The sequence below is a fragment of the Canis lupus genome, chromosome 12, assembly GCF_048164855.1.
Source record: "Canis lupus baileyi chromosome 12, mCanLup2.hap1, whole genome shotgun sequence".
Classification (NCBI taxonomy): Eukaryota; Metazoa; Chordata; class Mammalia; order Carnivora; family Canidae; genus Canis; species Canis lupus.
This window is the reverse complement of record NC_132849.1, coordinates 56,097,242-56,111,305: the sequence shown is the minus strand read 5'-3', so window position 1 is coordinate 56,111,305 and position 14,064 is coordinate 56,097,242. Positions and strand designations below refer to the sequence as shown.

The window sequence follows — 14,064 nt, the reverse complement described above, 5'->3', positions numbered from 1 at the left end:
CTGGTGGTTTGGTGGCAATCTTTGGCTTGTAGAGGCATCTCCCCAATCTCTGTCTTCATCTTTACATAGTGTTCTTCCCTTGTGCATGCCTCTTTGTCCAAATTTCCCCTTTTCCATAAAGACACCAGGCATACTGGATTAGAGCTCACTCTAATGACCCCATCTTACCTAATTATATCTACCAAAAACCTGTCTTCAAATAAAATCATATTCTGAAGTGCTCGTGGTTAGGATTTCAGTTCATGAATGGGCAGGGTTACAATTCAATCTGTAACACTTATTTTCCAGTTGTTGCTAGAATTCCATTTATAATCTCTCTGTGCCTATGTTTGGTTTAAGTGATGAAACTTGACTACTTTCCCAGGCAATCTTTCTGTCTATGGATGCCTTGAAACATCATTATTTTTTTCCTATAATTCTAGCTCTCATGGACAAAGAACATATCATTTTTTTTCCCTTCTGATTCACTGAAAGAATTTGAAGAAAAATGTTCTTTGCTGCAAAGCCTAGGCTCCTTGGAGTCCTATATCACTGACATGTTCCACCTTGGCTGGCCGTGAGAATCACCTGGACAGCTTTAAATAAAACCTAGTACCCAGGACCCATTCAAACCAATCACATCAGAATTCCCAAGGGAGGAGCCAAAGCCTCAGTTTGACATTCAAAGCTTTCTAGGTGATTCCAACTATAGCCAAGGCTCAGATGACTGATCTGTTAAGATCCTGGAGGTTTATCTCATCTCTGCAGATAAGAAAACTGAGTGCTAGAGGCATATTTTGGGGTCTTTGGAGTCTACTAAATACAACACACTGGCACTTATAACCATTAAAAGATTGGGAAAGGGAGGTGGGCGGGGTTTGGGGTGACTGGGTGATGGGCACTGAGGGGGGCACTTGACGGGATGAGCACTGGGTGATATGCTATATGTTGGCAAATTGAACTCCAATAAAATATAAAAATAACAATAATAACAATAGTAATAATAATAATAAAAAGATTGGGAAATTCAGCATGAGCTTGTGTCAACTATCTCTTCCTGATTTCAAGCACGTATATTTAAGAGGCAACACGAATCATCTGTTTGTAATTCAGTGACACTTAAGTCCTCACTGGAATACTATTTTCTAAAAAGCTTGCTGATGCCTCAGGACTCCATTTGAAAAGACCTGGTTGCTCAATCTGAAAACTGAGTGGCCTGCGTTGGGCAGGCAGACAGAATTGAAAGCCTTAAAGACCTAGCCAGTGTTCCAACATGTACTCCATGAGTAGAAAAGCCCAGAATAGCTAATTTCTTTATTTTTAGGACTGGGGATAATTTAGATGGTTGTACGTTTGAAGGATATGGGGGGAACTGTGAATCTCAAGTGTCCCTTTGTCTTTGTCGCATTAGTATCTCCTGGAAGTTTTGGGATCATGTCCTCCATCATTCCCTCTCTCTCTCTCCTCTCCTCTCCTCTTCTCTTTCTCTCTCATCATAAAGTCTTTAATCCATTTATCAAAACTAAACTGATTTGTGCCAGGCTCAATCTTACAGAAAGCAGACAAAAATGACTAGTTATGATAAAATCTGAGCTGGACACAGCTCAGTTACAGAACAAAATAAATGCTTCAAGGTAAGAAAGAAGTTCTGGGAACACAAATAGCTCTGAGGGAAACACACAATGATGGAGATCATCATAATATTTTGTAACTCGTATGTGAGAGAACATCTAATCCAGTTCTTTCACTTTATAGATGAGCGACGGTGGCCAAGAGAATGAGACATAACAACTTACTCAAGATCACACAGAACGTTGTTTACACATCCAGGACAGAAGCGAGGTCTCCTGCCTCCCAGACTAGGGTTTTCCAAAATATCCTGCTGGGAGATGCCCAGATAGAAATCAAAATTAAATAGGAGTGTGATTTGTTCTCTTTTGCTCCAGTAGCCTTGGCCTGTAGCACCACTAGCATTTGGTATGAAAAAGGGTAGTTTTGCTGGTAATCAGGAGAGGCAGGGGAGAGCAGAGGCTGATCAAGGCAGAAGCCAGGAAATGTTGGAACGGCCAAGGGTGAGGACCCTGGGTGGCATCTGCTTCAAGGTCAGGCTGGAGTGCAGGAGAGCTGCTCTGTACCCAGCCCCAGCTATGCATCACAATGACCCAGCAAGTTGTTTCAACAACACTGGTCCCCAGACTCTGTCCTTCCCTCAATAATTCTAGCTGATCAAAAATGAGGCCCCCAAATTGCCATAATTTTACAGCTTCCGTGGTGAGTGGGTATGCACTAATTGTGAGGGCGAGAAGCGGGAGGGGGGTACAGGCATGGTGACAGTGGGGACATGCAGCACAAGAGGCTGTAGGCAGAGACAAGCAAGGGAAGCCAGAGGAACTGTGTGATTAGCTGGATAGGGGTGAGGGAAGGGGAGCTTCTGGCTCTGTAGGCTTAGCAGATGATGCATCTACTCATTAGGCATTAGGCAGTAGAGAACGCTTCCGAAGCTGCTTCCTTACCAGGGAGCTGCTGATACACTCACATTTAGACCTGTTGGGTTTGAGATGCCCGTGAAACATCGGGGTAGAGTCTGCAGCCACTGGCTGTGTGAAGAAGCCAGGAAAACATTGGAGATCACTCTACGTTAATATTTATGAGCTCAGATCCTTACTCCAAGCCAGAAATGAAGTTTCTGGCCAGGAGAAGGGCAGCCACCCAGGCCCTGTGAGCTCTGGAAACATGAGTATGTTCACAGATGCTTTTATCCTGCCCTCTGCCAAATGACGGTTCCAGGACATGGCATTCCCCACTCCAGGCATCTTGCCACCCCAGGACTCAGTTTCACCAGACTTAGCTGTGATGTGGGACATGTCAGGTTCCTAGGAACGTCAGTGAGGGCCTGTCCTATCCTAGAAACCTCAGTGTGTAGGGAGGGGAGGGGGGAGAGGAGGGGGACATCCGGGATGTGGGACAGCCAGGGAGTAGGCAGTGGGAAGGGAGTGTGGGGACTCTCTGTGAAAGCATTCCATTGTATGTAGGTAGCTTTGAAGGGAGGAAGAAACAGATATCAATCAATAACACAAACGTCAGGGACTGGAAAAAGATACAAGGAGAGCCCCAGATACTGTTCTCACCAAAAGTTAAGCAAACAACTCAGTCTTACATCATGCCCTAGATATCACCAAGCACGGCTGAGGCCAGACCACCAATGAAGGCCGTCCCCAAGACTCTGGTCACCCTCCTGTGCTCTGTGGCCAAAGGTGTCCTGCTTTGTTTGGGGGTATGGGGCTCTGGACAAGAACAGGGAAGCCAGCTCAGCGAACATCTCCTAAGCCCCTCAAGTAGAAGAGGTGTAACTTACCAGGGAGGCACAAACATTTGCAATTCAATTTCCCTGTGCATGGCTGCAAGAGACAAATGTCCCTAATGGCATCTGACCTTCACACAGTCCAAGCTGAAGTTCACAAAAAGAAGAATGGAGGCCCTCTGACAGCTCCACCTGACCTCAAGTTCAGCCCTTACAGTATACAGGCACCATGCAAGGCACCTCACATTCCATTTCATATTTAATCCCCATAAAAACTTCGCCAGGGTTTTCTTGTCTATTTTTACTAGTGTGACCTAAGCCATGACTGGAGAATAAGAGATGGGACGTAGGTCTGTCGAGATTACTCCTGTCTACTACCAGCTGTTGTGCATTTTTCCCCCACTTCTGTAAATATATGGACACATCTACAGCCTGAGATGTTTCCTGGACGGCCCTGCTTCAAGCATTAGCCTGGACTTACCAAGGGATGTTTGTCGGCTTGTCACAGGATGTAAAAAGTAGGGATCCCTGGGTGGCGCAGCGGTTTGGCGCCTGCCTTTGGCCCAGGGCGCGATCCTGGAGACCCGGGATCGAATCCCACATCGGGCTCCCGGTGCATGGAGCCTGCTTCTCCCTCTGCCTGTGTCTCTGCCTCTCTCTCTCTCTCTCTGTGACTATCATAAATAAATAAAAATTGAAAAAAAAAAAAAAAAGGATGTAAAAAGTAATATACCAAATGCTGGGAACCCCAAGTTTAAGTTTGAGCTTTACTGTTCACTAGCCTGATAATTACAAAGTATGTACTTCTCCTTTCAAATAGTAATTTTCTCTTCTAAATAGTAGAGAACATAATTTTTTTTTTTTTTAAGATTAAACATCAAAACTTTTCCCAATATGTTAAATCTGCTAGTTTGGTCTCACTGTCTTTAATATTAACTAGGGAATAAAGAAACCACCTGAATATCGGATTCCAGCCCCCACAAAAGAATATGCAGTATCCTTATGTTGCTTTTGAGGAGATACACTTGGGGATTTTATTTTCGGATATCTTTAAATGTTAACAACCTAATTCAATGGTAGTTAATTCCACTGTCATGATGTAATAGCACCATTGACTAGTGAAATGCAAATATAAGATTAACCATTTAAAATTGAGCCTCAATAATGATTTGGCCTGCTTGCCCATGCATGCCTTCGGAGCTGAGATAAGCAAAAACTGCCAAACAATGAACCCAGTAGGGTGTATTGGTGAGAGCTACAGGCTTTGGCAAGGCAGGTAAAAAGCACCCTATCATTCCAATTTGGATGAAAATTCGTTTCTTCTTCTTAGGTCTAAAGAAAGCTGGGAAAGCCAGTGGTTCAGTGGTCTCTACTCTCACCTACTTTGTGTCTCCTACTGAGGGCCCAGCAGCTTGCTTTATAATCTCATTTTTGTTAGACTTCCGGATTTCGTCAAAATCTGCCTCGATATTTTGTGTTAATAATTATAGTTAGGGATAGAGCCAGCCCTGCTTTTGACTTCAAAGGTGCACAATTTTTCAAACCAGACATTTGTGAATCTGGGTCAGGAAAGGCAGAGCAAAGCTGATCTGGAGCTCTGGTCGGCTTCCCCTTGCCTCACAGTGTGGGCACTCTCAAAGTGCAATAAACAGTCCGCTCCAAAGAACAATGCCCTCATTGTAGGAATCTCCGGGTTCCAGAGCCTGAGCCTTCCCTACACCCGGCTAAGTGTGCCCCGGTGAGCAGGCCAAAGAGCCTCTGGAGAGGAGACTCTGAGAGCCAGTGTTTTCGGCAGCTCCTCTCCCAGCCTGTCTGAAGGAGTCTAATTGGATGCAGCTGGATTATCCCAGCACTCTGAACTTGAATTTGCTTGCAGAAGGTGGGGAAAAGCAGTTCCTGTTACATTTTGAGCCCCCAGGCCATGGGAGACTTCTGGGGTAATGACTGGGAATCTCTCTGAAGTCACTGTGTGCATCTACCCAACTGACAGGACTCAGCCATGTGACAGTAAAGTCACGCTTCGAGAATGCCTGCAGATTACATTTATCTCCAGCTGGAAACACTGGGAATAAAAATTACTAAGAAGAATAGTAGTAAAAATTGGTAGCATCACTTCTCAAAATACTTCCTCTTTTCCTCTTGTATTATCCATTGATTAACTCTATTAACTCTATTCTGAAAATGAGATGTTTTTAGACTGGAGTTCACACAAAAGAGGGGTAGCATGGCAGGAAGCACATGATTAGGTTCAAAATTAAGCTCAATTTAGGTTCAAAATTAAGTGAGTTACCAATAGTTAGAACTTGGGCAAGTTACGTAAGACCTCTCAGCCTCTGTTTCATCTGGTTACAAATGAGCAAATAGAAAAGCACTCCACAAATTGAAACAAGGGATTAAAAAAGATGTGATCAGATAGTCATAAAATTAGACTTTTTCTTTTCTTTACTTTCTTTGGTTTTGGTAGACCAGAAGTTACATGTCTATGTGACTCTATTTCCTTCCAAGAGGTTCCTTCAAGAAGGAAGAAAGCTTATTCCTATGGTATAGCAATCCTCAGGCCACTTTTGACTTCAAAACTGGGAATTGATGGGATGACTGGCTTATGAACCACTCGACTTTGTATGATGTGATTTGATAGTCACATTCTTTTGTGTATATTTATTTGTATCCCCATTGGTAAGTCACTCTATTTGTCTGCTTGCCTTGCCTTTGGATGATTTTTGGCTCTTTACAAAAATCAAATCTATTCTCAATGTTCAAAGATTCAGCATCAGTGAAGAATGGATAAAGAAGATGTGGTTTATGTATACAATGGAATATTACTCAGCTATTAGAAATGACAAATACCCACTATTTGCTTCAACGTGGATGGAACTGGAGGGTATTATGCTGAGTGAAGTAAGTCAGTCGGAGAAGGACAAACATTATATGTTCTCATTCATTTGGGGAATATAAATAATAGTGAAAGGGCATATAAGGGAAGGGAGAAGAAATGTGTGGGAAATATCCGAAAGGGAGACAGAACGTAAAGACTGCTAACTCTGGGAAACGAACTAGGGGTGGTAGAAGGGGAGGAGGGCGGGGGGTGGGAGTGAATGGGTGACGGGCACTGGGGGTTATTCTGTATGTTAGTAAATTGAACACCAATAAAAAATAAATTAAAAAAAAAAAAAGAAATTGTAAAGTCTGTTCCTCCATATCTTAAATCAGTCCCTTACACATTCTGAGCAATAACTATGAAAAGATTCTATCTTTCCGAGTGAGCTGCTCTATAGGACAGAGAATTATGTTAATTAGATGTTTAATCTAGGCCGTGTTCTATGTTAGGTGTATAACACACATAGCTGATTTTATCACCATAATAATACTGGAGATAGGTAATGTAATGTCTAGTCTAAAAATGAGGATGCTGAAACCTGAATATTTTAACTTCTCTCACCCACCAGATCAATAGGGAGCTGGAATTAGACTCTAATTCTCCCTATGTTCAAAGTCTGCATTCTTCTTCCACCAGACTTCTCCATCCGTGTGGATATATAACGGGCCTCATCATTTTATAGTCAGACCTCCTTTATTTGTTCATTAAACCACATTTATTGGCCCTTTCTGTGAATGTGATCCCAAAGGTGGTCTATGAGACACGCTGACTTCTCTGGCTCCTTATCTCCAAAGTGTCCCATTTCCCCAGGGCCTCAAACTAAGTACCATGACAGGGTCACGTGTTTAATGATTGTTGGAACTGAATCTGATACAAAATTAATTCCTTGCATGCCACAAATCAATAGTGCATTGTCCTCAGAACAACCATAGTGATACTTCAACTGGACTCAGGTAAGACCAAAAGGTCTAGCTCAGAACTTACCACTTTGTTAACTGTCATCCTGGATGCATACATATGCATGTAATGTTGGAAAGTTGTGCCAAAAGCAGCTATATCTCAAATTTTATATGCCCTTGGGCTTTCATTAATATTGGAGATATAATTCTGTGGATCAAAAGTAACATAATTTGTCGCCCACTTTGAGCCAAGGTGAAATAACAAGACTACATTTACCCTCCCACTTGAAAAAAATAAAAGTCAAACTAACAAAATACAGGAGAAGATAATTTTCAAGTGTACATTAGGCAACACAAGACAGGGATCAGTGAGAGACAGAAAACAAATGACTTTAATACTTATTATAAAGATGCAGTTATCGAGACAGCATGGTATTAGTGCAAGTATAGGAAGACAGATCGATAGAACAGAACAGAGTCCAGAAATTGACCCACACGTATTTGGATAAAGGATTTTCAACAAAGATGCAAAAGTAAATCAGAGGGAAAAGGATAGTTTTTCCAATAAGTGATGTTGCAGCAATTTGATGCCCACATGCAAAAATAAAATAAGGATAGATCTGTGTCTTGCAGCATACACAAAAATAACTCAAAGTAGATTATTGACTTAAATTCAAAAGCTAAAATTAAAAAGTTCAAGAAGAAAACCTTTGTGTGCTTGAGTTAGGCAAAGCTATGACATTAAAAACAGGATCTATAAAATAACAAATTGATAGATTAGACTTCATCAAAATTTAAAACCTCAAACTCTTTAAAAGACCTTGTTAAGAAAACACAAAGAAAAACCCAGGAATGGAGAAGAAAATTTATGAAGCATGTATCTAACAAATAACTTGTATCCAGAATACATAACAAACCTTTAAAACTCAATAAGAGGGATCCCTGGGTGGTGCAGCGGTTTAGCGCCTGCCTTTGGCCCGGGGCGTGATCCTGGAGACCCGGGATCGAAACCCACGTCGGGCTCCCAGTGCATGGAGCCTGCTTCTCCCTCCGTCTATGTCTCTGCCTCTCTCTCTCTCTCTCTCTCTCTCTGTGACTATCATAAATAAAAAAATAAATAAAAAAAAATAAAAAACTCAATAAGAGAAAATAGAAAACCCAAAAAACCTGAGCAGAGTATTTGAATAGCACTCTGGTGAAGGAGATAAAAGCACATGGAAAATAAGCTCTATATCATTAAACATTAAGGAAATGCAAATTGAAAGCACAGTGAGGCACTGCTACACACCTATTAAAACTGCTGAAATTAGAAAGAATGACCATACCAGGTGTCGGTGAAGACATGAATCTTTGCACTGCTGGTATGAGATCAAATGGCAAACCACTTTAGGAGGTAGTTTGGGAGGTATATCAACTATATGACCTATTGTTCTTCTCCTTACTTCCTCAAGAGAAGAGAAAGCATATGTCCATACAAAGATTTGTTCAAAAATTTTCATGGCAGCTTTAATTGCAATAGACCGAAACAGGAAATAATCCCAATGCCAATAATGGGTGAATGGATAAACAAATAGTGGTACATTCATACTATGGAATAAAAAGAACAAAGTACTGCTATGCTATGGATGAATCTGAAAATAATGATGCCATTTGAAAGCAGGTAGAGGAAGAGGAGCATGCTGTGCGATTCCATTTAGATACTGTTCTGAGAAACATGAATGAATGTACGGTGAGAGGCAGCGTGCCACGGTAGGGGTGCTCAGAGAAGCAAGCAAAGAGCAATGACAAAGGGGACACAGGAACCTTTCGGAGGTGATGGGTATGGTCATTATTTTGACCATGATGATAGTTTCCTGAGCATATACATCTGCCAGAACTTATCAAATTCTTTAAATACATTTGTTCAGCTAATTGTAAATAAAAATAATTAGTACGGTTTTTAAGAACAGCTCTACTTAAAAGTGCAATCAATCTTTTAAAAATCACATTTCCAAAAGACTAAGAAAAAACATTTTCTGATGAAATATTGATTAAATTGTCCAAAATAAGCTGCAGGATATGACTGTTAAGCAGCTATGCTTGTTCTGGTTGGCATCACAGCTAGACAGCCTGAAGGAAAAACAGTGACAGCTTACTGAACAGAACTCAGCGGAGCGAAAAGTCCCTCCAAACCCAAGTGTGTCCCTCATAACTATTTTACAGTGGGAGGAGAGGCAGCTCTTTCTAGTTCCTTGGTGTGCATTTCTTAGCACTTGGAAGGGCCTGCTGACTTCCAGAAAGGCACAGGTGAAACTGCCCTGATGGTAGGTGGGCAGAGCAAGAAGCTACAGAAACATAAAAGCCATAATAAATCCAACTATCAACTCAAAATAGAAGAAGAACTGGAAGTGTCTTGCCTCCTTCAGCCACATGATTCAGTGGTCCCCACTGGAGGTACAGAAGGGCTTCAAGTTCTGATAATGGGTTGGGGCACTTAACTCAGAAAGGCCAGGGGGACACCTGGGTGCTCAGTGGTTGAGCATCTGCCTTTGGCTCAGGTTATGATCCTGGGGTCCTGGGATGGAGTCCCACATTGGGCTCCCCACAGGGAGACTGTTTCTCCCTCTGCCTATGTCTCTGCTTCTCAGTGTGCATCTCTCATGAATAAATAAATAAAATCAAAGAAAGAAAGAAAATAAATAAAGAAAGAAAAAAAAAAAAAAAGGTGGAAAGCCAACCTCATGCTCAGGGCAGAAGTAAAACCGAACCCTGGTACTTGCTTCTTTCCTGTGTCTCTGGACATTCATCCAATGCTAAGAGACAGCACAAAGCCTTAGGTCACCCAAGGTGGGCCTCAGAAAACCTGGGTCCTGTTCTCCCTCTTTCACTATTTCCAACCTTCTCCTTTCTGTCTCTTGACTGTCCTGGTTTTCTCGTCCTCCATCTTCCTTTTCCCTGTCTCCTTCCTTTCTTACCTCCTTTGCCTTCCTTCCAGTCAACTTTCAAAGGTCTTTGAGCAAAGCAGGAAATACATAAATTAAATATAGGAAATTGCTTTGTCAGCAAGAATTTACTAGGTGGTTCCCAATGTACTCAGTCAGGAGCTGTGATAGGCACTGGGGTGAGCAAGGGAAGAAAGAACAAGGCCCTTGGAAAAAAAAAACAAAAAAACGTAGTGTAAATCAAAGGGATGAGGATGAGCCAATGCACTGCAAAATGATCTATATATGCTGAAAGCGAATATATAAAAATCAGTGACGGCAGAAGCCCAGCAGAGAGGGCCCACAGCTTTGCCCCTCAAATCATCAGGGAAGAAGATTGCATTTCAGCTGGACTTTGAAAAAAGAGCAGAAGTTCATCAGTCCAACAAGAATAGGATGCTTAGAAAAATGGGGGCATTTCATGGAGCAATGGGAGCGCAAAAGCAGAGAGTGGTAAGTGGAAGTTTCTGTAATTCACAGTAAGAAATATAGCTGGCTGGAAGGGGGTGCGAGAATGGATTTGTGGCTGGAGCAGCCCTGAGGATGCCAATTAAATGCCTACTTGATCTGGGGTTTGGGCAAGCTGTTAGCTCAGGGGACCTAATTTATTTTTCTCCAGGAAAGGGGGGGTTTGACTAACTTACCTCTAAGCTTGGCTCTAACTCTAGGATCCATGACACTGCATGTGTCAGCAATAGAATCTCTGGTCTTTCTTGGTACATGTGTGCACCCATCAGCCCGGCAAACTCATTGTATCTTTTAAGAGTATGAATGATAAACCATCTCTCTCTCACATAAACAGAATCTGTAAGCAAATTTCTCCCCAGAAGCCAAAGCAGGGTTTTGGCTGGCCTGGCCTTTTGATGTAGTCAAGGATAAAGAGAGGTGATCTAAAAGTGAACGTTTTCAACAAGCAGTGCAGTGAAAGGAAATAGATCTGACACCCACACACCTCCGCCAGCACCGTTAAATGCTACCCTCAATGCGACAGGCATACAACATAGGTGACCATTCACCCCGCACGTCCTCCCTTGTCCTTGTTCTCCGGAAGGGTAACACGATAGTAGGAGATTCAGGACAAGACCTACAGAGAACTCCAAGCTGGTCAAGAGCATTATCTCTGGGTTGTGCCTACTTCCAACGCCCCATCCTGTGGTCTCAGGTACTCACCCTGCCCTGCTGGGATGTGTACTGGCACACGATACAACTGGGAGTTCCAAAGTTTTCCTTTTGTAGAAGAGGAGCCTTCTTAGGAGGCTCAAGGGATGGATTCCAGACTGAGTCCTGAAGACAACCGAAGCCTCTTAGTGTCATGGTGGCTTCTAGGAATTGGCCTGAGAGAGATAGAAGGGGTCATGGAATCCCTGGGGGCTAGCATGAAATTCCTGCTCTGCTCTTTCCAGGCTGAACAATGCTTAGCGGGATGCTTGCCTTCTCTGCATCCCCTTGTCAAATGGGAATAAAAATATCTAGTTCAAAGGATGGCCAGAGGACTGGAGGTAGTGCATGTGAGGGGCTTGGCATAGTGCCTGGTACCTATTCAGCCCTCACTTAGCAAGTCCAGGATGACATATCCGTTGCATGAGGCCTACCTGTGGTTCTCTGGTGACATATAATAAAGGCATATATTATGTGACGGTACGATTAGGAAGTGAATATAGATAGAAAGTGACATACAGCCAAACTGCCCTTGAAAATCATGTAGGGAGGTACCATAGCAGGGACATATTCCTTAATAACTCCAACACAACCAACATAACCTGTTTTGTTTTGTTTTGTTTCTAATCCAACAATGTGACACCTTACCCCTTTATTTGGTTGACCACCAGATAAAGTAACTGGTTTATGTTTTAAGACAATACTCCACCCAGTTTTGTTTTGTTTTTTTTTTAAGAGGCATGTAATTAAGACACCTGACAGAAAGAAGAGCAGATTCTTTGTTTCCTCATCTGCCAAAAAATAACAATGCCGTACTAGGTGCCTGGCTTCCTTACAACTTTATGGTGAGGGTCAAATAAGAAAATTCGAGGAAAAAAAATTTTTAGATTGTAAGACACCTGTAAATTGAAAATATTTAAATAGATCTCTTGATGTGGTTGATGGAAAGCACCCCCAGAAATTCCTGATTGCATAAAGAAGATTGAAATGAAGAAGATTCGAAATAGTTAGCAGTCACCTCTAGTGGTGGCCCAAGTTCAGGTCTATAAACAAAGGCTAAGAAGATTTAGACATTTCCCATCTAATCACTGACATCGAAATGTGATTTTACCTAAGGAAAGTGTCACTGAACTGTTTGTATTGATCTTTTCCATGTGGGCAGAGAGTCATCTGCCTATGGGTTGGACTCAAAGAGAATCCCAGAGCAAGGTCAAGTTAATGTAACACAAATGATCTCTAGCTGATTAAAAAATAGTAATAAAGAACAGTTCTTATCTTGAAGCTACCATTTTTCTATCAGGTCTAATCTGTAGGGCTTTGTTTCTTAACATATAATAAACCCACATGCATCTTAAGTGACAGAGTCTTAAAATTACTGTCAGCAAGGCAGTGTTAACGTAGTTGTCATAGTTGTCGCTGAATGAACATTCATGAACATGGACTTAACTATTCACATTGTTTTCGCTTCTGTATCTAAAACACTATACAGTAGAATTACCATATGCCCAGTAATTCCACTACTGGGTATTTACCCAAAGAACACAAAAACACTAAATTGAAAAGTTACACGTACCCTATGTTTTTGTAGCATTATTCGCAATAGCTGAGATGTGGAAGCAACCCAAGTGTCCGTCCACAGATGAATGGATAAAGAACATGTGGTATGTATATCTACACGATGAAATCTTGTCATTTGCAATAGCATAGATGGTTCTAGAGGATATAATGATAAATGAAATAAGTCAGTCAGTAAAAAACAAATACTATATGATTTTGCTCATGTGTGGAATTTAAGGAACACACGAGCAAATAAAAAAGAGACAAACAAAAAAGCAGACTCTTAACTATATAGGACAAACTGGTGGTTGACAGAGGGCAAGAGGGGGACGGGTGAACTAGATGAAGGGGATTAAGAGCACAATTATGGTGATGAGCACTGAGTGATATACAGAATTATTGAATCATGATATTGGACGCCTGAGACTAATACAACACTATGTTAACTATACTGGAATTTTATTTATTTATTTATTTTTATACTGGAATTTTAAAATGAAGAAATAAACATTTCAAAATATAGCTCTTTCAGTAAGTCTAAAACAAAAACTTGAAGTGATAAAGAAGCATTGCATTATGATGTAATAACGGCATCTCCCCATCCCCTTCCTCCTCCCCCTGATTCTTGGTGGTTCATGAGATGATGGTGTTTCTTGTACGTGGTGTGTCTTAGGTAATAGGACTTGCCTTAGGTAATGCTACAGAGGGCAGGCAGCTGAACTACACTGAGTTTTAAGATTCTTCAATATCCTCCTCAGCCCGGCTCTAGACTCATGGAACAGTTTCTGATTATAATTTAGCTTCCCCCAATACCTGTCGCTAAGAGGGGAGACTAGATGAACAGTAGACATGGGTGCCCGAGGCAGGGTGTTTCTCATCCCATACCAGTAACAAGGGAGCCTGATACCTCGTCGCACAGAGCTTTGATCAGACCCTGAGTCTGATCACTCAAGGGTGCTTTGGCAAAATGCAACATCTCAACTGGAAAAATCTGTGCAAAGGATGCCAAACCACGGTGATCTCATCTCATTTCCGTCTCGATGCAAGTCTGTGCCTGGGCAGCCAGCCTGGCTCCTACAGGAGGACACTGTTGTCCTCTCTCCTTCTCTTTCTCTCTCCCTCTCTGCCAGCATTAGTATGGCCTCCTCGCATCAACTCTCCCTTTCTTGTCAGTCTTGGGCTTTGCTTACAGACCTGGTCCTTGTCCTGCCCACACCCTGCTCTGTGTGGCAGGACGGCTGACCCTATCTTCATTTCCCAGGTCCTCATGCAGCTGCTTCAGCTTGGGTCCAGCCAACGTGAGGAGGTGATAAGAGATAGGAGGCTGAGAAA

General features: G+C 42.1%; 1 long non-coding RNA gene across 1 annotated transcript in view; it reads right to left on the bottom strand.

Annotated features, from left to right (window-relative positions):
* The window catches only part of LOC140601724 (uncharacterized), a 49,970-nt gene that overhangs the window by 9,731 nt on the left and 26,175 nt on the right, over nt 1-14,064 (bottom strand). Inside the window, exons 2-3 of the long non-coding RNA XR_012004762.1 lie at nt 12,749-12,888; nt 11,188-11,351 (exon numbers count right to left, since the gene is read on the bottom strand). This is a non-coding gene — a long non-coding RNA (uncharacterized lncRNA). The remainder of the gene's footprint in view (nt 1-11,187; nt 11,352-12,748; nt 12,889-14,064) is intronic.